The sequence below is a fragment of the Phalangium opilio genome, unplaced genomic scaffold, assembly GCF_054372755.1.
Source record: "Phalangium opilio isolate 3A_F unplaced genomic scaffold, DU_Popi_V2 ptg000390l_1, whole genome shotgun sequence".
Taxonomy (NCBI): domain Eukaryota; kingdom Metazoa; phylum Arthropoda; class Arachnida; order Opiliones; family Phalangiidae; genus Phalangium; species Phalangium opilio.
Genome location: NW_028324234.1, coordinates 5,749,342 through 5,776,059, shown reverse-complemented (window position 1 = coordinate 5,776,059; position 26,718 = coordinate 5,749,342). Strand labels below are relative to the sequence as shown.

At 46.2% G+C, this 26,718-nt stretch overlaps 5 non-coding genes across 5 annotated transcripts; all 5 read right to left on the bottom strand.

Annotated features, from left to right (window-relative positions):
- Positions 1–18,101: 18,101 nt before the first annotated feature.
- Positions 18,102–18,174, bottom strand: TRNAT-GGU (transfer RNA threonine (anticodon GGU)). The gene has a single exon. It is a non-coding gene; the product is annotated as a tRNA-Thr (tRNA).
- Positions 18,175–19,231: 1,057 nt separating this feature from the next.
- TRNAT-GGU (transfer RNA threonine (anticodon GGU)) lies at positions 19,232–19,304 on the bottom strand. The gene has a single exon. It is a non-coding gene; the product is annotated as a tRNA-Thr (tRNA).
- A 1,057-nt stretch (positions 19,305–20,361) lies between these two features.
- TRNAT-GGU (transfer RNA threonine (anticodon GGU)) lies at positions 20,362–20,434 on the bottom strand. Its single transcript has one exon. It is a non-coding gene; the product is annotated as a tRNA-Thr (tRNA).
- Positions 20,435–21,932: 1,498 nt separating this feature from the next.
- Positions 21,933–22,005, bottom strand: TRNAT-GGU (transfer RNA threonine (anticodon GGU)). The gene has a single exon. It is a non-coding gene; the product is annotated as a tRNA-Thr (tRNA).
- A 1,498-nt stretch (positions 22,006–23,503) lies between these two features.
- Positions 23,504–23,576, bottom strand: TRNAT-GGU (transfer RNA threonine (anticodon GGU)). Its single transcript has one exon. It is a non-coding gene; the product is annotated as a tRNA-Thr (tRNA).
- Between the last annotated feature and the right edge of the window lie 3,142 nt (positions 23,577–26,718).

The window sequence follows — 26,718 nt, the reverse complement described above, 5'->3', positions numbered from 1 at the left end:
CAGCTGAACGCGCTAACCATTGCGCCACGGAAGCCCAAAAATTAAATGGTCGTCAGGTATTGTGGAAAAACTTTGGCTTTCTACGTTACATTTGAGATCACACAACACCGCTCCCGGGTGGGCTCGAACCACCAACCTATTGGTTAACAGCTGAACGCGCTAACCATTGAGCCACGGAAGCTCAGAAGTTAAACGGTTGTCAGGTATTGTGGAAAAACTTTGGCTTTCTACGTTACATTTGAGACCCCACAACACCTCTCCCGGGTGGGCTCGAACCACCAACCTTTCGATTAACAGCTGAACGCGCTAACCATTGCGCCACGGAAGCCCAAAAATTAGATGCTCGTCAGGTGTTGTGGAAAAACTCTGACATTTTACGTTACATCTGAGACGTCACAACACCGCTCCCGGGAGGGCTCGAACCAACACCCTTTCGGTTAACAGCTGAACGCGCCGACCATTGCGCCACTGAAGCCCAAAAATTAAATTTTCGTCAGGTATTGAGGTAAAACCTTGACTTTTTACTTCACATCTGAGACCTCACAACACCGCTCCCGGATGGGCTCGAACCACCAACCTTTCGGTTAACAGCCGAACGCGCTAACCATTCGCCACGGACGCCCAAAAATTAAATGGTCGTCAGGTATTGTGGAAAAACTTTGGCTATTTACGTTACATTTGAGATCCAAAAACACCGCTCCCGGGTGGGCACGAACCACCAACCTATTGGTTAACAGCCGAACGCGCTAACCATTGAGCCAAGGAAGATCAGAAATTAAATAATTGTCACGTATTGTGGAAAAGTTTTGACTTTTAACGCAACATCTGAGACCCCACAACACCTCTTCCGGGTGGGCTCGAACCACCAACCTTTCGATTAAGAGCTGGACGCGCTAATTACTTCGCCACGGAAGCCCAAAAATTAAATGTTCGTCAGGTATTGTGGAAAAGTTACGACTTTTCTCGCTACATCTGAGACCCCACAAATCCTCTCTCGTTTGGGCTCGAACCACCAACCTTTCGATTAACAGCTGAACGCACTAACCATTGCGCCACGGAAGCCCAAATATTAAATGCTCGTCAGGTATTGTAGAAAAACTCTGACATTTTACGTTACATCTGAGACGTCACAACACCGCTCCCGGGTGGGCTCGAACCACCAAGCTATTGGTTAACAGCCGAAGGCGCTAACCATTGAGCCACGAAAGATTAGAAAATAAATGGTTATCACGTATTATGGAAAAAGTTTGACTTTTCACGCTACATCTGAGACCTCACAACACCTCTCCCGGGTGGGCTCGAACCACCAACCTTTCGATTAACAGCTGAACGCGCTAACCATTGCGCCACGGAAGCCCAAAAATTAAATGCTCGTCAGGTATTGTGGAAAAACTCTGACAATTTACGTTACATCTGAGACGACACAACACCGTTCCCGGGAGGGCTCGAACCACCAACCTTTCGGTTAACAGCTGAACGCGCTGACCATTGCGCCACTGAAGCCCAAAAACTAAATTTTCGTCAGGTATTGAGGTAAAACTTTGACTTTTTACTTCACATCCGAGACCTCACAACAGCGCTCCCGGATGGGCTCGAACCACCAACCTTTCGATTAACAGCCGAACGCGCTAACCATTGAGCCACGGAAGCTCAGAAATTAAATGGTTGTCACGTATTCTGGAAAAGTTTTGACTTTTTACGCTACATCTGAGACCCCACAACACCTCTTCCGGGTGGGCTCGAACCACCAACCTTTCGATTAAAAGCTGAACGCGCTAACCATTGCGCCACGGAAGCCCAAAAATTAAATGCTCGTCAGGTATTTTGGAAAAACTCTGACATTTTACGTTACATCTGAGACGTCACAACACCGCTCCCGGGAGGGCTCGAACCACCAACCTTTCGGTTAACAGCTGAACGCGCTGACCATTGCGCCACTGAAGCCCAAAAATTAAATTTTCGTCAGGTATTGAGGTAAAACTTTGACTTTTTACTTCACATCTGAGGCCTCACAACACCGCTCCCGGATGGGCTCGAACCACCAACCTTTCGGTTAACAGCCGAACGCGCTAACCATTGCGCCACGGACGCCCAAAAGAAATGGTCGTCAGGTATTGCGGAAAAACTTTGGCTATTTACGTTACATTTGAGATCCAACAAGTCGGGAAAACCAAAATATTACCTCTCCGTGTCGAGAAGATTATATAACCTTAAGTATCCAATGAAAACGTCGACCTTTTGCCCTCATCCTTTCCCGCGCTTTGCGCTTCCGCATTTCATCCTTACTCTCAACATTATCTTCCTCCATTTTACATATAAAAATCAAATACTCACAAAAAGAAGTGGCAAAAACCTGCTGGCTCTTTACAACCACTTAATTTGACTTAATATCCAATTTCCAACAACAATAATATACTGGTAGTTTAATTGACAGCCTACTAGCATCGAAATTCTCATAAGGAATGGCTCCGGCGGATAAAAAACGGCAATTTTCAACTAGGTGGGCGTTATCTCATAAGATTTGAAAAATATCATTTGTCTTTTTTACCAATGCCTAACCGTTTGAATTTTTTAAAGCAGTCTTAGCACCAAAAAATATTTTTGAATGAGGATAAAAAAGGTCTGTCCTCTCGTAATTTTTTAAGCTTTTATCATGATTACTCTATACAACAGTAACAAGGAGTATAAACGCATTAGTGGAAGCAGTATTTTTTTCCCAAAACAATCTCGCTTATGTTTATGCAATGAATGAAATATATCACAATGCACGGGCCTTGATAGATATAGGAGGCAATGAAGGAAATATATCGCATGCACGGGCCTTGGTAGATATAGGAGGCAATGATAATCTCTCTCTTTGCACGAGAGGTTTATCTTTAATATTTAAATAAATATAATTATTTTTAATTATTTTAATCTTCAATAATTAACATTAATAATAGTTAAATCGTTTAAAATAAAGTTATACTTATTATCTTCTCAAACTTTGCTAATATTGACGTTTAAAGTGAAGGGTACCCCTCTTCCCGCTTTCTTCAAATTTTGGGGTATATATACGATTCGTCTCCATTATAATAGTAAGGAAAAACCGCAAATGCGAAAACCTTTGGTAGCGATCCTACCTTAGGGAGGCTAGACGTTTCTCGTAACCCTAGCTGATCGCCGCGTATATCCTAAAACCAAACGATGATAATGGAGTAGAAGCCAATGATACAGATTGGTGTCTATGTGGAATAGACGGAAGACCAGTGGATGCTGGTGTTAGAAGGCAGTGTAAGTGCAGACGGGTGTCAATGTGGGATTGACAAAGAACAGAAGATGGTGGTGATTAGAAGCCAGTATGTACAGACTGGTGTCCACGTGGAATGGACGAAGACCAGAAGATGGTGGTGATTAGCAGCCAGTAAGAACAGACTAGTGTCCGTGTGGTATGGACAAAGACCAGAAGATTGGTGGTGTGAGAACTCAAGTAGAGGAGCCATTTCCGTGACTGTGAAAGCAGTTCGGAAATGGCGAACACGTTTGCTCCGATACGCAAACTGCGAACGCGGTCACGTGGGTGTAACAACGGACAGACAGACACACACACAGACAGACAGACACACAGACAGACAGACACACAGACAGACACGGCCGTTACAGAACCTCTCCTGGACTACGTCACACGGAGAGGTAAAAACACCGCTCCCGGGTGGGCTCGAAACACCAAGCTATTGGTTAACAGCCGAACGCGCTAACCATTGAGCCACGAAAGATCAGAAAATAAATGGTTATCACGTATTATGGAAAAAGTTTGACTTTTCACGCTATATCTGAGACCTCACAACACCTCTCCCGGGTGGGCTCGAACCACCAACCTTTCGATTAACAGCTGAACGCGCTAACCATTGCGCCATGGAAGCCCAAATATTAAATGCTCGTCAGGTATTGTGGAAAAACTCTGACATTTTACGTTACATCTGAGACGTCACAACACCGCTCCCGCGAGGGCTCGAACCACCAACCTTTCGGTTAACAGCCGAACGCGCTAACCATTGCGCCAAGGAAGCCCAAAAATTAAATGGTAGTCAGGTATTGCGGAAAAACTTTGGTTTTCTACGTTACATTTGAGATCGCACAACACCGCTCCCGGGTGGGCTCGAACCACCAACCTTTCGATTAACAGCTGGACGCGCTAATTATTGCGCCACGGAAGCCCAAAAATTAAATGTTCGTCAGGTATTGTGGAAAAATTCTGACATTTTACGTAACATCTGAAACGTCACAACACCGCTCCCGGATGGGCTCGAACCACCAACCTTTCGGTTAACAGCCGAACGCGCTAACCATTGCGCAACGGAGGCCAAATATTAAATGGTCGTCAGGTATTGAGGTAAAACTTTGACTTTTTACTTCACATCTGAGACCTCACAACACCGCTCCCGGATGGGCTCGAACCACCAACCTATTGGTTAACAGCCGAACGCGCTAACCATTGAGCCACGGAAGCTCAGAAATTAAATGGTTGTCACGTATTGTGGAAAAGTTTTGACTTTTTACGCTACATCTGAGATCCCACAACACCTCTCCCGAGTGGGCTCGAACCTTCAAAATTTCGATTAACAGCTGAACGCGCTAATCATTGCGCCACGGAAGCCCAAAAATTAAATGTTCGTCAGGTATTGTGGAAAAACTCTGACATTTTACGTTACATCTGAGACCTCACAACACCGCTCCCGGATGGGCTCGAACCACCAACCTATTGGTTAACAGCCGAACGCGCTAACCATTGCGCCACGGAAGCCCAAAAATTAAATGGTCGTCAGGTGTTGTGGAAAAAACCTTGACTTTTTACGTCACATCTGAGACCTCACAACACCGCTCCCGGATGGGCTCGAACCACCAACCTATTTGTTATCAGCCGAACGCGCTAACCTTTGAGCCACGGAAGCTCAGAAATCAAATGGTTGTCAGGTATTGTGGATAAGTTATGACTTATTACGTTACATCTGATACCCTACAACACCTCTTCCGGTTGGGCTCGAACCACCAACCTTTCGGTTAACAGCCGAACGCGCTAACCATTGCGCCAAGGAAGCCCAAAAATTTAATGGTCGTCAGGTATTGTAGCAAAACTTAGGCTTTCTACGTTACACTTGAGATCCCACACCACCGCTCCCGGGTGGGCTCGAACCACCAACCTATTGGTTAACAGCCGAACGCGCTAACCATTGAGCCACGGAAGCTCAGAAATTAAATGGTTGTCACGTATTGTGGAAAAGTTTTGACTTTTTACGCTACATCTGAGACCCCACAACACCTCTTCCGGGTGGGCTCGAACCACCAACCTTTCGATTAACAGCTGAACGCGCTAACCATTGCGCCACGGAAGCCCAGATATTAAATGCTCGTCAGGTATTGTGGAAAAACTCTGACATTTTACGTTACATCTGAGACGTCACAACACCGCTCCCGGGAGGGCTCGAACCACCAACCTTTCGGTTAACAGCCGAACGCGCAAACCATTGCGCCAAGGAAGCCCAAAAATTAAATGGTAGTCAGGTATTGTGGAAAAACTTTGGTTTTCTACGTTACATTTGAGATCGCACAACACCGCTCCCGGGTGGGCTCGAACCACCAACCTTTCGATTAACAGCTGGACGCGCTAATTATTGCGCCACGGAAGCCCAAAAATTAAATGTTCGTCAGGTATTGTGGAAAAATTCTGACATTTTACGTAACATCTGAAACGTCACAACACCGCTCCCGGATGGGCTCGAACCACCAACCTTTCGGTTAACAGCCGAACGCGCTAACCATTGCGCAACGGAGGCCAAATATTAAATGGTCGTCAGGTATTGAGGTAAAACTTTGACTTTTTACTTCACATCTGAAACCTCACAACACCGCTCCCGGATGGGCTCGAACCACCAACCTATTGGTTAACAGCCGAACGCGCTAACCATTGAGCCACGGAAGCTCAGAAATTAAATGGTTGTCACGTATTGTGGAAAAGTTTTGACTTTTTACGCTACATCTGAGACCCCACAACACCTCTCCCGAGTGGGCTCGAACCTTCAAAATTTCGATTAACAGCTGAACGCGCTAATCATTGCGCCACGGAAGCCCAAAAATTAAATGTTCGTCAGGTATTGTGGAAAAACTCTGACATTTTACGTTACATCTGAGACCTCACAACACCGCTCCCGGATGGGCTCGAACCACCAACCTATTGGTTAACAGCCGAACGCGCTAACCATTGCGCCACGGAAGCCCAAAAATTAAGTGGTCGTCAGGTGTTGTGGAAAAAACCTTGACTTTTTACGTCACATCTGAGACCTCACAACACCGCTCCCGGATGGGCTCGAACCACCAACCTATTTGTTATCAGCCGAACGCGCTAACCTTTGAGCCACGGAAGCTCAGAAATCAAATGGTTGTCAGGTATTGTGGATAAGTTATGACTTATTACGTTACATCTGATACCCTACAACACCTCTTCCGGTTGGGCTCGAACCACCAACCTTTCGGTTAACAGCCGAACGCGCTAACCATTGCGCCAAGGAAGCCCAAAAATTTAATGGTCGTCAGGTATTGTGGCAAAACTTTGGCTTTCTACGTTACACTTGAGATCCCACACCACCGCTCCCGGGTGGGCTCGAACCACCAACCTATTGGTTAACAGCCGAACGCGCTAACCATTGAGCCACGGAAGCTCAGAAATTAAATGGTTGCCACGTATTGTGGATAAGTTTTGACTTTTTACGCTACATCTGAGACCCCACAACACCTCTTCCGGCTGCGCTTGAACCACCAGCCTTTCGATTAACAGTTGAACGCGCTAATAATTGCGCCACGGAAGCCCAAAAATTAAATGTTCGTCAGGTATTGTGGAAAAACTCTGACATTTTACGTTACATCTGAGACGTCACAACACCGCTCCCGGATGGGCTCTAACCACCAACCTATTGGTTAACAGCCGAACGCGCTAACCATTGAGCCACGGAAGCTCAGAAATTAAATGGTTGTCACGTATTGTGGAAAAGTTTTGACTTTTTACGCTACATCTGAGACCCCACAACACCTCTTCCGGGTGGGCTCGAACCACCAACCTTTCGATTAACAGCTGAACGCGCTAACCATTGCGCCACGGAAGCCCAGATATTAAATGCTCGTCAGGTATTGTGGAAAAACTCTGACATTTTACGTTACATCTGAGACGTCACAACACCGCTCCCGGGAGGGCTCGAACCACCAACCTTTCGGTTAACAGCCGAACGCGCAAACCATTGCGCCAAGGAAGCCCAAAAATTAAATGGTAGTCAGGTATTGTGGAAAAACTTTGGTTTTCTACGTTACATTTGAGATCGCACAACACCGCTCCCGGGTGGGCTCGAACCACCAACCTTTCGATTAACAGCTGGACGCGCTAATTATTGCGCCACGGAAGCCCAAAAATTAAATGTTCGTCAGGTATTGTGGAAAAATTCTGACATTTTACGTAACATCTGAAACGTCACAACACCGCTCCCGGATGGGCTCGAAACACCAACCTTTCGGTTAACAGCCGAACGCGCTAACCATTGCGCAACGGAGGCCAAATATTAAATGGTCGTCAGGTATTGAGGTAAAACTTTGACTTTTTACTTCACATCTGAGACCTCACAACACCGCTCCCGGATGGGCTCGAACCACCAACCTATTGGTTAACAGCCGAACGCGCTAACCATTGCGCCACGGAAGCCCAAAAATTAAGTGGTCGTCAGGTGTTGTGGAAAAAACCTTGACTTTTTACGTCACATCTGAGACCTCACAACACCGCTCCCGGATGGGCTCGAACCACCAACCTATTTGTTATCAGCCGAACGCGCTAACCTTTGAGCCACGGAAGCTCAGAAATCAAACGGTTGTCAGGTATTGTGGATAAGTTATGACTTATTACGTTACATCTGATACCCTACAACACCTCTTCCGGTTGGGCTCGAACCACCAACCTTTCGGTTAACAGCCGAACGCGCTAACCATTGCGCCAAGGAAGCCCAAAAATTTAATGGTCGTCAGGTATTGTGGCAAAACTTTGGCTTTCTACGTTACACTTGAGATCCCACACCACCGCTCCCGGGTGGGCTCGAACCACCAACCTATTGGTTAACAGCCGAACGCGCTAACCATTGAGCCACGGAAGCTCAGAAATTAAATGGTTGCCACGTATTGTGGATAGGTTTTGACTTTTTACGCTACATCTGAGACCCCACAACACCTCTTCCGGCTGCGCTTGAACCACCAGCCTTTCGATTAACAGTTGAACGCGCTAATAATTGCGCCACGGAAGCCCAAAAATTAAATGTTCGTCAGGTATTGTGGAAAAACTCTGACATTTTACGTTACATCTGAGACGTCACAACACAGCTCCCGGATGGGCTCTAACCACCAACCTATTGGTTAACAGCCGAACGCGCTAACCATTGAGCCACGAAAGCTCAGAAATTAAATGGTCGTCACGTATTGTGGAAAAACTTTGGCTTTCTACGTTACATTTGAGATCCCACAACACCACTCCCGGGTGGGCTCGAACCACCAACCTATTGGTTAACAGCCGAACGCGTTAACCATTGCTCCACGGAAGCCCAAAAATTAAATGGTCGTCAGGTATTGTGGAAAAACTTTGGCTTTCTACGTTACGTTTGAGATCCCACAACGCCGCTCCCGGGTGGGCTCGAACCACTAAATTATTTGTTAACTGCTGAACGCGCTAACCATTGCGCCACGGAAGCTCAGAAATTAAATGGTTGTCACGTATTGTGGAAAAGTTTTGACTTTTTACGCTACATCTGAGACCCCACAACACCTCTCCCGGGTGGGCTCGAACCTTCAACCTTTCGATTAACAGCTGAACGCGCTAATCATTGCGCCACGTAAGCCCAAAAATTAAATGGTCGTCAGGTATTGTGGAAAAACTTTGGCTTTCCACGTTACGTTTGAGATCCCACAACACCGCGCCCGGGTGGGCTCGAACCACCAACCTATTGGTTAACAGCCGAACGCCCTAACCATTGCGCCACGGAAGCCCGAAAATTAAATGATCGTCAGGTATTGTGGAAAAACTTTGGCTTTCTACGTTACATTTGAGATCCCACAACGCCGCTCCCGGGTGGGCTCGAACCACTAACCTATTATATAAAAAGACTTGGTTTGCCCAAGCCTTAAAAACAAAACGATAAGAGTTTTTCCAGTTGTCTGAAGCGCGGATATTATTTTTTTCTATTGAATTTTAAAGACAATCCGTATTTTACTACTCTTTAGAATTTAATTCAATCACCTGATTTTACTGCTAATGGATTAGTTTCCTACAAATTAATTGAAATTAAAAATTACTTATCTCAGATTTTTCAACAACAATTCCATTTTCCTGAAACATTTTATCATGAATTTTTTTCTTTTCAATGAAGAACGTACTTTAATTTTCAAATAATACTCTCATTAATAATGTATTATATGCGGTCTTTTCGAATACAAAGGGGGCTGTTATCACCTTTCTTATATTTGATAAAGGGGTTCGTTTCCTCTTTAAGCACAGTCACAATTATTGAACTGTGTATATCAGTACTTGTGGGGAAGATTTTAGAAGTGTTGGTTGAGTTGCTATTTAGTTGACAACATTATGAAAACTTGATGTGTTTAAAACCTTTTGAAAGTAAAATTCTCGGAAATTAAAAAAGAAAGAGTCAATTTGATCCCTCAAAATAATAAATGCATGATAAAATGTTTCAGGAAAATGGAATTGTTGTTGAAAAATCTGAGATAAGTAATTTTTAATTTCAATTAATTTGTAGGAAACTAATCCATTAGCAGTAAAATCAGGTGATTGAATTAAATTCTAAAGAGTAGTAAAATACGGATTGTCTTTAAAATTCAATAGAAAAAAATAATATCCGCGCTTCAGACAACTGGAAAAACTCTTATCGTTTTGTTTTTAAGGCTTGGGCAAACCAAGTCTTTTTATATAATATCTGTTCCTTCAGCCTTAATTTGTATTAATCTATTATAAAAATAATAATATGCTTGTCAAACGTCATTAATTCGATGTTCCAGTAAGATGTTCGTGAGCATATTGGCTCACTCCAAGTGCCTCTCATTATTTTATGGGAAAGATTAAAATTTTAAATCATTTCGCAGGGGAGTGGTAAATTAATTCACAATTGATAGGCGGGTGGTAACTTATTTCATATAAAAAAGCGGGTGGTGACTCAATTAAGTTCAGTTGACCTTTTTGTGTAGATTTAAAAAAAAAGTTATTTCTAAACCACGCGCCAGCACGCGCACATTCATTGAAAGTTTGTTATTTAAGAATTGTCCCTTATATATACTAGGATTCTTCATCAAAAATAGACAACGAGCTTTCCAAGACTCGAACCTGCAATGTTTTGCTTTGAATGCAAACGCGTTATCCATTACGCCACAAGCCCGTACTTCGTAACAAAAAAATTATCCAAGCATAGTATTTATAGGATTATTTTATTTATGTTCAATAAAAGATCTGTAAAAATAAACACCGATCTTGCCAGGACGCGAACCTGCAACCTTTTGCTCCATAGGCAGACGCGTTATCCTATGCGCCACAAACCCGATAAAGGCTGAACAAAATTCTATGCAAACAGTGTAATATATGTAACGGTTTTACCATGATTTATAAATTAATTAAAATAAAATACTTAGACTTAATTGTTCTTAATCAAACTTCAGAAGTTCAACATTCCATAGTTGCTTGACAATTCAAAAGTGTTCCGAACCTTAACTTCGCAGTAGTTTCTGAGTTATTCGATGGAGTGGACCACCAAAAATCCCATGCTTTTTCTAAGGGACGCTAAGCCTAAAATCTGTGAATTATTTCTTTAACATTACGGGAGGGTGTGGGTTCTTATCTAGAAGGGCCTACCGGCCCTCTAGAATTAGTTAACAGCCGAACGCGCTAACCATTGAGCCACGGAAGCTCAGAAATTAAATGGTTGTCACGTATTGTGGAAAAGTTTTGACTTTTTACGCTACATCTGAGACCCCACAACACCTCTCCCGAGTGGGCTCGAACCTTCAAAATTTCGATTAACAGCTGAACGCGCTAATCATTGCGCCACGGAAGCCCAAAAATTAAATGTTCGTCAGGTATTGTGGAAAAACTCTGACATTTTACGTTACATCTGAGACCTCACAACACCGCTCCCGGATGGGCTCGAACCACCAACCTATTGGTTAACAGCCGAACGCGCTAACCATTGCGCCACGGAAGCCCAAAAATTAAGTGGTCGTCAGGTGTTGTGGAAAAAACCTTGACTTTTTACGTCACATCTGAGACCTCACAACACCGCTCCCGGATGGGCTCGAACCACCAACCTATTTGTTATCAGCCGAACGCGCTAACCTTTGAGCCACGGAAGCTCAGAAATCAAATGGTTGTCAGGTATTGTGGATAAGTTATGACTTATTACGTTACATCTGATACCCTACAACACCTCTTCCGGTTGGGTTCGAACCACCAACCTTTCGGTTAACAGCCGAACGCGCTAACCATTGCGCCAAGGAAGCCCAAAAATTTAATGGTCGTCAGGTATTGTGGCAAAACTTTGGCTTTCTACGTTACACTTGAGATCCCACACCACCGCTCCCGGGTGGGCTCGAACCACCAACCTATTGGTTAACAGCCGAACGCGCTAACCATTGAGCCACGGAAGCTCAGAAATTAAATGGTTGCCACGTATTGTGGATAAGTTTTGACTTTTTACGCTACATCTGAGACCCCACAACACCTCTTCCGGCTGCGCTTGAACCACCAGCCTTTCGATTAACAGTTGAACGCGCTAATAATTGCGCCACGGAAGCCCAAAAATTAAATGTTCGTCAGGTATTGTGGAAAAACTCTGACATTTTACGTTACATCTGAGACGTCACAACACCGCTCCCGGATGGGCTCTAACCACCAACCTATTGGTTAACAGCCGAACGCGCTAACCATTGAGCCACGGAAGCTCAGAAATTAAATGGTTGTCACGTATTGTGGAAAAGTTTTGACTTTTTACGCTACATCTGAGACCCCACAACACCTCTTCCGGGTGGGCTCGAACCACCAACCTTTCGATTAACAGCTGAACGCGCTAACCATTGCGCCACGGAAGCCCAGATATTAAATGCTCGTCAGGTATTGTGGAAAAACTCTGACATTTTACGTTACATCTGAGACGTCACAACACCGCTCCCGGGAGGGCTCGAACCACCAACCTTTCGGTTAACAGCCGAACGCGCAAACCATTGCGCCAAGGAAGCCCAAAAATTAAATGGTAGTCAGGTATTGTGGAAAAACTTTGGTTTTCTACGTTACATTTGAGATCGCACAACACCGCTCCCGGGTGGGCTCGAACCACCAACCTTTCGATTAACAGCTGGACGCGCTAATTATTGCGCCACGGAAGCCCAAAAATTAAATGTTCGTCAGGTATTGTGGAAAAATTCTGACATTTTACGTAACATCTGAAACGTCACAACACCGCTCCCGGATGGGCTCGAAACACCAACCTATTGGTTAACAGCCGAACGCGCTAACCATTGAGCCACGGAAGCTCAGAAATTAAATGGTTGTCACGTATTGTGGAAAAGTTTTGACTTTTTACGCTACATCTGAGACCCCACAACACCTCTTCCGGGTGGGCTCGAACCACCAACCTTTCGATTAACAGCTGAACGCGCTAACCATTGCGCCACGGAAGCCCAGATATTAAATGCTCGTCAGGTATTGTGGAAAAACTCTGACATTTTACGTTACATCTGAGACGTCACAACACCGCTCCCGGGAGGGCTCGAACCACCAACCTTTCGGTTAACAGCCGAACGCGCAAACCATTGCGCCAAGGAAGCCCAAAAATTAAATGGTAGTCAGGTATTGTGGAAAAACTTTGGTTTTCTACGTTACATTTGAGATCGCACAACACCGCTCCCGGGTGGGCTCGAACCACCAACCTTTCGATTAACAGCTGGACGCGCTAATTATTGCGCCACGGAAGCCCAAAAATTAAATGTTCGTCAGGTATTGTGGAAAAATTCTGACATTTTACGTAACATCTGAAACGTCACAACACCGCTCCCGGATGGGCTCGAAACACCAACCTTTCGGTTAACAGCCGAACGCGCTAACCATTGCGCAACGGAGGCCAAATATTAAATGGTCGTCAGGTATTGAGGTAAAACTTTGACTTTTTACTTCACATCTGAGACCTCACAACACCGCTCCCGGATGGGCTCGAACCACCAACCTATTGGTTAACAGCCGAACGCGCTAACCATTGCGCCACGGAAGCCCAAAAATTAAGTGGTCGTCAGGTGTTGTGGAAAAAACCTTGACTTTTTACGTCACATCTGAGACCTCACAACACCGCTCCCGGATGGGCTCGAACCACCAACCTATTTGTTATCAGCCGAACGCGCTAACCTTTGAGCCACGGAAGCTCAGAAATCAAACGGTTGTCAGGTATTGTGGATAAGTTATGACTTATTACGTTACATCTGATACCCTACAACACCTCTTTCGGTTGGGCTCGAACCACCAACCTTTCGGTTAACAGCCGAACGCGCTAACCATTGCGCCAAGGAAGCCCAAAAATTTAATGGTCGTCAGGTATTGTGGCAAAACTTTGGCTTTCTACGTTACACTTGAGATCCCACACCACCGCTCCCGGGTGGGCTCGAACCACCAACCTATTGGTTAACAGCCGAACGCGCTAACCATTGAGCCACGGAAGCTCAGAAATTAAATGGTTGCCACGTATTGTGGATAGGTTTTGACTTTTTACGCTACATCTGAGACCCCACAACACCTCTTCCGGCTGCGCTTGAACCACCAGCCTTTCGATTAACAGTTGAACGCGCTAATAATTGCGCCACGGAAGCCCAAAAATTAAATGTTCGTCAGGTATTGTGGAAAAACTCTGACATTTTACGTTACATCTGAGACGTCACAACACCGCTCCCGGATGGGCTCTAACCACCAACCTATTGGTTAACAGCCGAACGCGCTAACCATTGAGCCACGAAAGCTCAGAAATTAAATGGTCGTCACGTATTGTGGAAAAACTTTGGCTTTCTACGTTACATTTGAGATCCCACAACACCACTCCCGGGTGGGCTCGAACCACCAACCTATTGGTTAACAGCCGAACGCGTTAACCATTGCGCCACGGAAGCCCAAAAATTAAATGGTCGTCAGGTATTGTGGAAAAACTTTGGCTTTCTACGTTACGTTTGAGATCCCACAACGCCGCTCCCGGGTGGGCTCGAACCACTAAATTATTTGTTAACTGCTGAACGCGCTAACCATTGCGCCACGGAAGCTCAGAAATTAAATGGTTGTCACGTATTGTGGAAAAGTTTTGACTTTTTACGCTACATCTGAGACCCCACAACACCTCTCCCGGGTGGGCTCGAACCTTCAACCTTTCGATTAACAGCTGAACGCGCTAATCATTGCGCCACGTAAGCCCAAAAATTAAATGGTCGTCAGGTATTGTGGAAAAACTTTGGCTTTCCACGTTACGTTTGAGATCCCACAACACCGCGCCCGGGTGGGCTCGAACCACCAACCTATTGGTTAACAGCCGAACGCCCTAACCATTGCGCCACGGAAGCCCGAAAATTAAATGATCGTCAGGTATTGTGGAAAAACTTTGGCTTTCTACGTTACATTTGAGATCCCACAACGCCGCTCCCGGGTGGGCTCGAACCACTAACCTATTAGTTAACAGCCGAACGCGCTAACCATTGAGCCACGGAAGCTCAGAAATTAAATGGTTGTCACGTATTGTGGAAAAGTTTTGACTTTTTACGCTACATCTGAGACCCCACAACACCTCTCCCGGGTGGGCTCGAACCACCAACCTTTCGATTAACAGCTGAACGCGCTAACCATTGCGCCACGGAAGCCCAAAATTTCAATGTTCGTCAGGTATTGTGGAAAAACTCTGACATTTTATGTTACATCTGAGACGTCACAACACCGCTCCCGGGAGGGCTCAAACCACCAGGCTTTTGAATAGCAGCTGAACGCGCTAACCATTGCGCCACGGAAGCCCAAAAATTAAATGGTCGTCCGGTATTGTGGAAAAACTTTGACTTTTTACGTAACATCTGAGACCTCATAGCACCGCTCCCGGGTGTGCTCGAACCACCAACCTTTCTGTTAACAGCCGAACGCGCTAACGATTGCGCCACGGAAGCCCAAAATTTAAATGGTCGTCCGGTATTGTGGAAAAACCTTGACTTTTTACGTCACATCTGAGACGTCACAACACCGCTCCCGGATGGGCTCGAACCACCAACCTATTGGTTAACAGCCGAACGCGCTAACCATTGAGCCACGGAAGCTCTGAAATTAAATGGTTGTCACGTATTGTGGAAAAGTTTTGACTTTTTACGCTACATCTGAGACCCCACAACACCTCTCCCGGGTGGGCTCAAACCTTCAACCTTTCGATTAACAGCTGAACGCGCTAGTCATTGCGGCACGGAAGCCCAAAAATTAAATGTTCGTCAGGTATTGTGGAAAAACTCTGACATTTTACGTTACATCTGAGACCTCACTACACCGCTCCCGGATGGGCTCGAACCACCAACCTATTGGTTTAAAGCCGAACGCGCTAACCATTGCGCCACGGAAGCCCAAAAAATAAATGGTCGTCAGGTGTTGTGGAAAAAACCTTGGCTTTTTACGTCACATCTGAGACGTCACAACACCTATTCCGGTTGGGCTCGAACCACCAACCTTTCGGTTAACAGCCGAACGCGCTAACCATTGCGCCAAGGAAGCCCAAAAATTTAATGGTCGTCAGGTATTGTGGCAAAACTTTGGCTTTCTACGTTACATTTGAGATCCCACACCATCGCTCCCGGGTGGGCTCGAACCACCAACCTATTGGTTAACAGCCGAACGCGCTAACCATTCAGCCACGGAAGCTCAGAAATTAAATGGTTGTCACGTATTGTGGATAAGTTATGACTTATAACTTTACATCTGAGACCCTACAACACCTCTCTCGGTTGGGCTCGAACCACCAACCTTTCGGTTAACAGCCGAACGCGCTAACCATTGCGCCAAGGAAGCCCAAAAAATAAATGGTCGTCAGGTATTGTGGAAAAACTTTGGCTTTCTACGTTACATTTGAGATCCCACAACACCGCTCCCGGGTGGGCTCGAACCACCAACGTATTGGCTAACAGCCGAACGCGCTAAGCATTGAGCCACGGAAGCTCAGAAATTAAATGGTTGTTACGTATTGTGGAAAAGTTTTGACATTTTACGCTACATCTGAGACCCCACAAAACCTCTCCCGGGTGGGCTCGAACCACCAACCTTTCGATTAACAGCTGAACGCGCTAATTATTGCGCCACGGAAGCCCAAAAATTAAATGTTCGTCAGGTATTGTGGAAAAACTCTGACATTTTACGTTACATTCGAGACGTCACAACACCGCTCCCGGGAGGGCTCAAACCACCAGTCTTTTGAATAGCAGCTGAACGCGCTAACCATTGCGCCACGGAAGCCTAAATATTAAATGGTCGTCATGTATTGTGGAAAAACTCTGACTTTTTACGTTACATCTGAGACCTCACAAAACGCTCCCGGATGGGCTCGAAAAACCAAAATTTCGGTTAAAAGCCGAAAGCGCTAGCCATTGAGCCACGGAAGCTCTGAAATTAAATGGTCGTCCGGTATTGTGGAAAAACTTTGACTTTTTACGTAACATCTGAGACCTCATAGCACCGCTCCCGGGTGTGCTCGAACCACCAACCTTTCTGTTAACAGCCAATCGCGCTAACCATTGCGCCAAGAAAGCCCAAATATTAAATATTCGTCAGGTATTGTGGAAAAACTCTGACATTTTACGTCACATCTGAGAACTCACAACACCGCTCCCGGGTGGGCCCGAACCACCAACCTATTGGGTAACAGCCGAACACGCTAAACATTGAGCCACGGAAGCTCAGAAATTAAATCGTTGTCACGTATTGTGGAAAAGTTTTGACTTTTTACGCTACATCTGAGACCCCACAACACCTCTCCCGGGTGGGCTCGAACCACCAACCTTTCGATTAACAGAAGAACGCGCTAACCATTGCGCCACGGAAGCTCAAAAATTAAATGGTCGTCAGGTATTGTGGAAAAACCTTGACTTTTTACGTCACATCTGAGACCTCACAACACCGCTCCCGGATGGGCTCGAACTACCAAACTATTGGTTAACAGCCGAACGCGCTAACCATTGAGCCACGGAAGCTCAGAAATTAAATGGTCATCAGGTATTGTGGAAAAACTTTGGCTTTCTACGTTACATTTGAGATCCCACAACACCGCTCCCGGGTTTGCTCGAACCACCAACCTATTGGCTAACAGCCGAACGCGCTAAACATTGAGCCACGGAAGCTCAGAAATTAAATCGTTGTCACGTATTGTGGAAAAGTTTTGACTTTTTACGCTACATCTGAGACCCCACAACACCTCTCCCGGGTGGGCTCGAACCACCAACCTTTCGATTAACAGAAGAACGCGCTAACCATTGCGCCACGGAAGCCCAAAAATTAAATGGTCGGCAGGTATTGTGGAAAAACCTTGACTTTTTACGTCACATCTGAGACCTCACAACACCGCTCCCGAAAGGGCTCAAACCACCAGTCTTTTGAATAACAGCTGAACGCACTAACCATTGCGCCCCGGAAGCCCAAAAATTAAATGGTCGGCAGGTATTGTGGAAAAACTTTGTCTTTCTACGTTACATTTGAGATCCCACAACACCGCTCCCGGGTGGGCTCGAACCACCAACCTATTGGCTAACAGCCGAACGCGCTAACCTTTGAGCCACGAAAGCTCAGAAATTAAATGGTTGTCACGTATTGTGGAAAAGTTTTGACTTTTTACGCTACATCTGAGACCCCACAACACCTCTCTCGGGTGGGCTCGAACCACCAACCTTTCGATTAACAGCTGAATGCGCTAATTATTGCGCCACGGAAGCCCAAAAATTAAATGGTCGTCAGGTATTCTGGAAAAACTTTGGCTTTCTACGTTACATTCGTGATCCCACAACACCGCTCCCGGGTGGGCTTGAACCACCAACCTTTCGGTTACCAGCCGAACGCGCTAACCATTGCGCCACGGAAGCCCAAAAATTAAATGGTCGTCAGGTATTGTGGAAAAACTTTGGCCTTCTACGTTACATGTGAGATCCCACAACACCGCTCCCGGGTGGCCTCGAACCACCAACCTATTGGTTAACAGCCGAACGCGCTAACCATTGAGCCACGGAAGCCCAAAAATTAAATGGTCGTCAGGTATTGTGGAAAAACCTTGACTTTTTACGTAACATCTGAGACGTCACAACACCGCTCCCGGGTATGCTTGAAGCACCAACCTATTGGCTAACAGCCGAACGCGCTAACCATTGAGCCACGGAAGCTCAGAAATTAAATGGTTGTCAGGTATTGTGGAAAAACTTTGGCTTTCTACGTTACATTTGAGACCCCACAACCACCAACCTTTCGATTAACAGCTGAACGCGCTAACCATTGAGCCACGGAAGCTCAGAAATTAAATGGTCGTCAGGTATTGTGGAAAAACTTTGGCTTTCTACGTTACATTCGAGATCCCACAACACCGCTCCCGGGTATGCTTGAAGCACCAACCTATTGGCTAACAGCCGAACGCGCTAACCATTGAGCCACGGAAGCTCAGAAATTAAATGGTTGTCAGGTATTGTGGAAAAACTTTGGCTTTCTACGTTACATTTGAGACCCCACAACCACCAACCTTTCGATTAACAGCTGAACGCGCTAACCATTGAGCCACGGAAGCTCAGAAATTAAATGGTCGTCAGGTATTGTGGAAAAACTTTGGCTTTCTACGTTACATTTGAGATCCCACAACACCGCTCCCGGGTGGGCTCGAACCACCAACCTATTGGCTAACAGCCGAACGCGCTAACCTTTGAGCCACGAAAGCTCAGAAATTAAATGGTTGTCACGTATTGTGGAAAAGTTTTGACTTTTTACGCTACATCTGAGACCCCACAACACCTCTCTCGGGTGGGCTCGAACCACCAACCTTTCGATTAACAGCTGAATGCGCTAATTATTGCGCCACGGAAGCCCAAAAATTAAATGGTCGTCAGGTATTCTGGAAAAACTTTGGCTTTCTACGTTACATTCGTGATCCCACAACACCGCTTCCGGGTGGGCTTGAACCACCAACCTTTCGGTTACCAGCCGAACGCGCTAACCATTGCGCCACGGAAGCCCAAAAATTAAATGGTCGTCAGGTATTGTGGAAAAACTTTGGCCTTCTACGTTACATGTGAGATCCCACAACACCGCTCCCGGGTGGCCTCGAACCACCAACCTATTGGTTAACAGCCGAACGCGCTAACCATTGAGCCACGGAAGCCCAAAAATTAAATGGTCGTCAGGTATTGTGGAAAAACCTTGACTTTTTACGTAACATCTGAGACGTCACAACACCGCTCCCGGGTATGCTTGAAGCACCAACCTATTGGCTAACAGCCGAACGCGCTAACCATTGAGCCACGGAAGCTCAGAAATTAAATGGTTGTCAGGTATTGTGGAAAAACTTTGGCTTTCTACGTTACATTTGAGACCCCACAACCACCAACCTTTCGATTAACAGCTGAACGCGCTAACCATTGAGCCACGGAAGCTCAGAAATTAAATGGTCGTCAGGTATTGTGGAAAAACTTTGGCTTTCTACGTTACATTCGAGATCCCACAACACCGCTCCCGGGTATGCTTGAAGCACCAACCTATTGGCTAACCGCCGAACGCGCTAACCATTGAGCCACGGAAGCTCAGAAATTAAATGGTTGTCAGGTATTGTGGAAAAACTTTGGCTTTCTACGTTACATTTGAGACCCCACAACCACCAACCTTTCGATTAACAGCTGAACGCGCTAACCATTGAGCCACGGAAGCTCAGAAATTAAATGGTCGTCAGGTATTGTGGAAAAACTTTGGCTTTCTACGTTACATTTGAGATCCCACAACACCGCTCCCGGGTGGGCTCGAACCACCAACCTATTGGCTAACAGCCGAACGCGCTAACCTTTGAGCCACGAAAGCTCAGAAATTAAATGGTTGTCACGTATTGTGGAAAAGTTTTGACTTTTTACGCTACATCTGAGACCCCACAACACCTCTCTCGGGTGGGCTCGAACCACCAACCTTTCGATTAACAGCTGAATGCGCTAATTATTGCGCCACGGAAGCCCAAAAATTAAATGGTCGTCAGGTATTCTGGAAAAACTTTGGCTTTCTACGTTACATTCGTGATCCCACAACACCGCTTCCGGGTGGGCTTGAACCACCAACCTTTCGGTTACCAGCCGAACGCGCTAACCATTGCGCCACGGAAGCCCAAAAATTAAATGGTCGTCAGGTATTGTGGAAAAACTTTGGCCTTCTACGTTACATGTGAGATCCCACAACACCGCTCCCGGGTGGCCTCGAACCACCAACCTATTGGTTAACAGCCGAACGCGCTAACCATTGAGCCACGGAAGCCCAAAAATTAAATGGTCGTCAGGTATTGTGGAAAAACCTTGACTTTTTACGTAACATCTGAGACGTCACAACACCGCTCCCGGGTATGCTTGAAGCACCAACCTATTGGCTAACAGCCGAACGCGCTAACCATTGAGCCACGGAAGCTCAGAAATTAAATGGTTGTCAGGTATTGTGGAAAAACTTTGGCTTTCTACGTTACATTTGAGACCCCACAACCACCAACCTTTCGATTAACAGCTGAACGCGCTAACCATTGAGCCACGGAAGCTCAGAAATTTAATGGTCGTCAGGTATTGTGGAAAAACTTTGGCTTTCTACGTTACATTCGAGATCCCACAACACCGCTCCCGGGTATGCTTGAAGCACCAACCTATTGGCTAACAGCCGAACGCGCTAACCATTGAGCCACGGAAGCTCAGAAATTAAATGGTTGTCAGGTATTGTGGAAAAACTTTGGCTTTCTACGTTACATTTGAGACCCCACAACCACCAACCTTTCGATTAACAGCTGAACGCGCTAACCATTGAGCCACGGAAGCTCAGAAATTAAATGGTCGTCAGGTATTGTGGAAAAACTTTGGCTTTCTACGTTACATTTGAGATCCCACAACACCGCTCCCGGGTGGGCTCGAACCACCAACCTATGGGTCAACAGCAGAACGCGCTAACCATTGCGCCACGGAAGCCCAAAAATTAAATGCTCGTCAGGTTTTGCGTAAAAACCTAGACTTTTTACGTCACATCTGAGACCTCACAACACCGCTCCCGGATGAGCTCGAACCACCAACCAATTGGTTAACAGCCGAACGCGCTAACCATTGAGCCACGGAAGCTCAGAAATTAAATGGTCGTCAGGTATTGTGGAAACACCTTGACTTTTTACGTCACATCTGAGACCTCACAACACCGCTCCCGAAAGGGCTCAAACCACCAGTCTTTTGAATAACAGCTGAACGCGCTAACCATTGCGCCCCGGAAGCCCAAAAATTAAATGGTCGTCAGGTATTGTGGAAAAACTTTGGCTTTCTACGTTACATTTGAAATCCCACAACACCGCTCCCGGGTGGGCTCGAACCACCAACCTATTGGCTAACAGCCGAACGCGCTAACCATTGAGCCACGAAAGCTCAGAAATTAAATGGTTGTCACGTATTGTGGAAAAGTTTTGACTTTTTACGCTACATCTGAGACCCCACAACACCTCTCTCGGGTGGGCTCAAACCACCAACCTTTCGATTAACAGCTGAACGCGCTAATTATTGCGCCACGGAAGCCCAAAAATTAAATGGTCGTCAGGTATTCTGGAAAAACTTTGGCTTTCTACGTTACATTCGTGATCCCACAACACCGCTTCCGGGTGGGCTTGAACCACCAACCTTTCGGTTACCAGCCGAACGCGCTAACCATTGCGCCACGGAAGCCCAAAAATTAAATGGTCGTCAGGTATTGTGGAAAAACTTTGGCCTTCTACGTTACATGTGAGATCCCACAACACCGCTCCCGGGTGGCCTCGAACCACCAACCTATTGGTTAACAGCCGAACGCGCTAACCATTGAGCCACGGAAGCCCAAAAATTAAATGGTCGTCAGGTATTGTGGAAAAACCTTGACTTTTTACGTAACATCTGAGACGTCACAACACCGCTCCCGGGTATGCTTGAAGCACCAACCTATTGGCTAACAGCCGAACGCGCTAACCATTGAGCCACGGAAGCTCAGAAATTAAATGGTTGTCAGGTATTGTGGAAAAACTTTGGCTTTCTACGTTACATTTGAGACCCCACAACCACCAACCTTTCGATTAACAGCTGAACGCGCTAACCATTGAGCCACGGAAGCTCAGAAATTTAATGGTCGTCAGGTATTGTGGAAAAACTTTGGCTTTCTACGTTACATTCGAGATCCCACAACACCGCTCCCGGGTATGCTTGAAGCACCAACCTATTGGCTAACAGCCGAACGCGCTAACCATTGAGCCACGGAAGCTCAGAAATTAAATGGTTGTCAGGTATTGTGGAAAAACTTTGGCTTTCTACGTTACATTTGAGACCCCACAACCACCAACCTTTCGATTAACAGCTGAACGCGCTAACCATTGAGCCACGGAAGCTCAGAAATTAAATGGTCGTCAGGTATTGTGGAAAAACTTTGGCTTTCTACGTTACATTTGAGATCCCACAACACCGCTCCCGGGTGGGCTCGAACCACCAACCTATGGGTCAACAGCAGAACGCGCTAACCATTGCGCCACGGAAGCCCAAAAATTAAATGCTCGTCAGGTTTTGCGTAAAAACCTAGACTTTTTACGTCACATCTGAGACCTCACAACACCGCTCCCGGATGAGCTCGAACCACCAACCAATTGGTTAACAGCCGAACGCGCTAACCATTGAGCCACGGAAGCTCAGAAATTAAATGGTCGTCAGGTATTGTGGAAACACCTTGACTTTTTACGTCACATCTGAGACCTCACAACACCGCTCCCGAAAGGGCTCAAACCACCAGTCTTTTGAATAACAGCTGAACGCGCTAACCATTGCGCCCCGGAAGCCCAAAAATTAAATGGTCGTCAGGTATTGTGGAAAAACTTTGGCTTTCTACGTTACATTTGAAATCCCACAACACCGCTCCCGGGTGGGCTCGAACCACCAACCTATTGGCTAACAGCCGAACGCGCTAACCATTGAGCCACGAAAGCTCAGAAATTAAATGGTTGTCACGTATTGTGGAAAAGTTTTGACTTTTTACGCTACATCTGAGACCCCACAACACCTCTCTCGGGTGGGCTCAAACCACCAACCTTTCGATTAACAGCTGAACGCGCTAATTATTGCGCCACGGAAGCCCAAAAATTAAATGGTCGTCAGGTATTCTGGAAAAACTTTGGCTTTCTACGTTACATTCGTGATCCCACAACACCGCTTCCGGGTGGGCTTGAACCACCAACCTTTCGGTTACCAGCCGAACGCGCTAACCATTGCGCCACGGAAGCCCAAAAATTAAATGGTCGTCAGGTATTGTGGAAAAACTTTGGCCTTCTACGTTACATGTGAGATCCCACAACACCGCTCCCGGGTGGCCTCGAACCACCAACCTATTGGTTAACAGCCGAACGCGCTAACCATTGAGCCACGGAAGCCCAAAAATTAAATGGTCGTCAGGTATTGTGGAAAAACCTTGACTTTTTACGTAACATCTGAGACGTCACAACACCGCTCCCGGGTATGCTTGAAGCACCAACCTATTGGCTAACAGCCGAACGCGCTAACCATTGAGCCACGGAAGCTCAGAAATTAAATGGTTGTCAGGTATTGTGGAAAAACTTTGGCTTTCTACGTTACATTTGAGACCCCACAACCACCAACCTTTCGATTAACAGCTGAACGCGCTAACCATTGAGCCACGGAAGCTCAGAAATTTAATGGTCGTCAGGTATTGTGGAAAAACTTTGGCTTTCTACGTTACATTCGAGATCCCACAACACCGCTCCCGGGTATGCTTGAAGCACCAACCTATTGGCTAACAGCCGAACGCGCTAACCATTGAGCCACGGAAGCTCAGAAATTAAATGGTTGTCAGGTATTGTGGAAAAACTTTGGCTTTCTACGTTACATTTGAGACCCCACAACCACCAACCTTTCGATTAACAGCTGAACGCGCTAACCATTGAGCCACGGAAGCTCAGAAATTAAATGGTCGTCAGGTATTGTGGAAAAACTTTGGCTTTCTACGTTACATTTGAGATCCCACAACACCGCTCCCGGGTGGGCTCGAACCACCAACCTATGGGTCAACAGCAGAACGCGCTAACCATTGCGCCACGGAAGCCCAAAAATTAAATGCTCGTCAGGTTTTGCGTAAAAACCTAGACTTTTTACGTCACATCTGAGACCTCACAACACCGCTCCCGGATGAGCTCGAACCACCAACCAATTGGTTAACAGCCGAACGCGCTAACCATTGAGCCACGGAAGCTCAGAAATTAAATGGTCGTCAGGTATTGTGGAAACACCTTGACTTTTTACGTCACATCTGAGACCTCACAACACCGCTCCCGAAAGGGCTCAAACCACCAGTCTTTTGAATAACAGCTGAACGCGCTAACCATTGCGCCCCGGAAGCCCAAAAATTAAATGGTCGTCAGGTATTGTGGAAAAACTTTGGCTTTCTACGTTACATTTGAAATCCCACAACACCGCTCCCGGGTGGGCTCGAACCACCAACCTATTGGCTAACAGCCGAACGCGCTAACCATTGAGCCACGAAAGCTCAGAAATTAAATGGTTGTCACGTATTGTGGAAAAGTTTTGACTTTTTACGCTACATCTGAGACCCCACAACACCTCTCTCGGGTGGGCTCAAACCACCAACCTTTCGATTAACAGCTGAACGCGCTAATTATTGCGCCACGGAAGCCCAAAAATTAAATGGTCGTCAGGTATTCTGGAAAAACTTTGGCTTTCAACGTTACATTCGTGATCCCACAACACCGCTCCCGGGTGGGCTTGAACCACCAACCTTTCGGTTAACAGCCGAACGCGCTAACCAATTGCGCCACGGAAGCCCAAAAATTAAATGGTCGTCAGGTATTGTGGAAAAACTTTGGCTTTCTACGTTACATGTGAGATCCCACAACACCGCTCCCGGGTGGCATCGAACCACCAACGAATTGGTTAACAGCCGAACGCGCTAACCATTGAGCCACGGAAGCCCAAAAATTAAATGGTCGTCAGGTATTGTGGAAAAACCTTGACTTTTTACGTAACATCTGAGACGTCACAACACCGCTCCCGGATGGGCTTGAACCACCAACCTTTCGGTTAACAGCCGAACGCGCTAACCATTGCGCCACGGAAGCCCAAAAATTAAATGGTCGTCAGGTATTGTGGAAAAACTTTGGCTTTCTACGTTACATTCGAGATCCCACAACACCGCTCCCGGGTATGCTTGAAGCACCAACCTATTGGCTAACAGCCGAACGTGCTAACCATTGAGCCACGGAAGCTCAGAAATTAAATGGTTGTCAGGTATTGTGGAAAAACTTTGGCTTTCTACGTTACATTTGAGACCCCACAACCACCAACCTTTCGATTAACAGCTGAACGCGCTAACCATTGAGCCACGGAAGCTCAGAAATTAAATGGTCGTCAGGTATTGTGGAAAAACTTTGGCTTTCTACGTTACATTTGAGATCCCACAACACCGCTCCCGGGTGGGCTCGAACCACCAACCTATGGGTCAACAGCAGAACGCGCTAACCATTGCGCCACGGAAGCCCAAAAATTAAATGATTGTCACGCATTGTGGATAAGTTTTGACTTTTTACGCTACATATGAGACCCCACAACACCTCTCCCGGGTGGGCTCGAACCTTCAACCTTTCGATTAACAGCTGAACGCGCTAATCATTGCGCCACGGAAGCCCAAAAATTAAATGTTCGTCAGGTATTGTGAAAAACTCTGACATTTTACGTTACATCTGAGACCTCACAACACCGCATCCCGGATGGGCTCGAACCACAAACCTATTGGTTAACAGCCGAACGCGATAACCATTGAGCCACGGAAGCTCGGAAATTAAATGGTTGTCAGGTATTGTGGATAAGTTATGACTTATTACGTTACATCTGATACCCTACAACACCTCTCCCGGTTGGGATCGAACCACCAACCTTTCGGTTAACAGCCGAACGCGCTAACCATTGCCCCAAGGAAGCCCAAAAATTAAATGTTCGTCAGGTATTGTGGAAAAACCTTGAATTTTTACGTTACATTTGAGATCCCACAACACCGCTCCCGGGTGGGCTCGAACCACCAACCTATTGGTTAACAGCCGAACGCGCTAATCATTGAGCCACGGAAGCCCAGAAATTAAATGGTTGTCACGTATTGTGGAAAAGTTTTGACTTTTTACGCTACATCTGAGACCCCACAACACCTCTCCTGGGTGGGCTCGTACCACCAACCTTTCGATTAACAGCTGAACGCGCTAACCATTGCGCCACGGAAGCTCAAAAATTCAATGTTCGACAGGTATTGTGGAAAAACTCTGACATTTTATGTTACATTTGAGACGTCACAACACCGCTCCCGGGAGAGCTCAAACCACCAGTCTTTTGAATAGCAGCTGAACG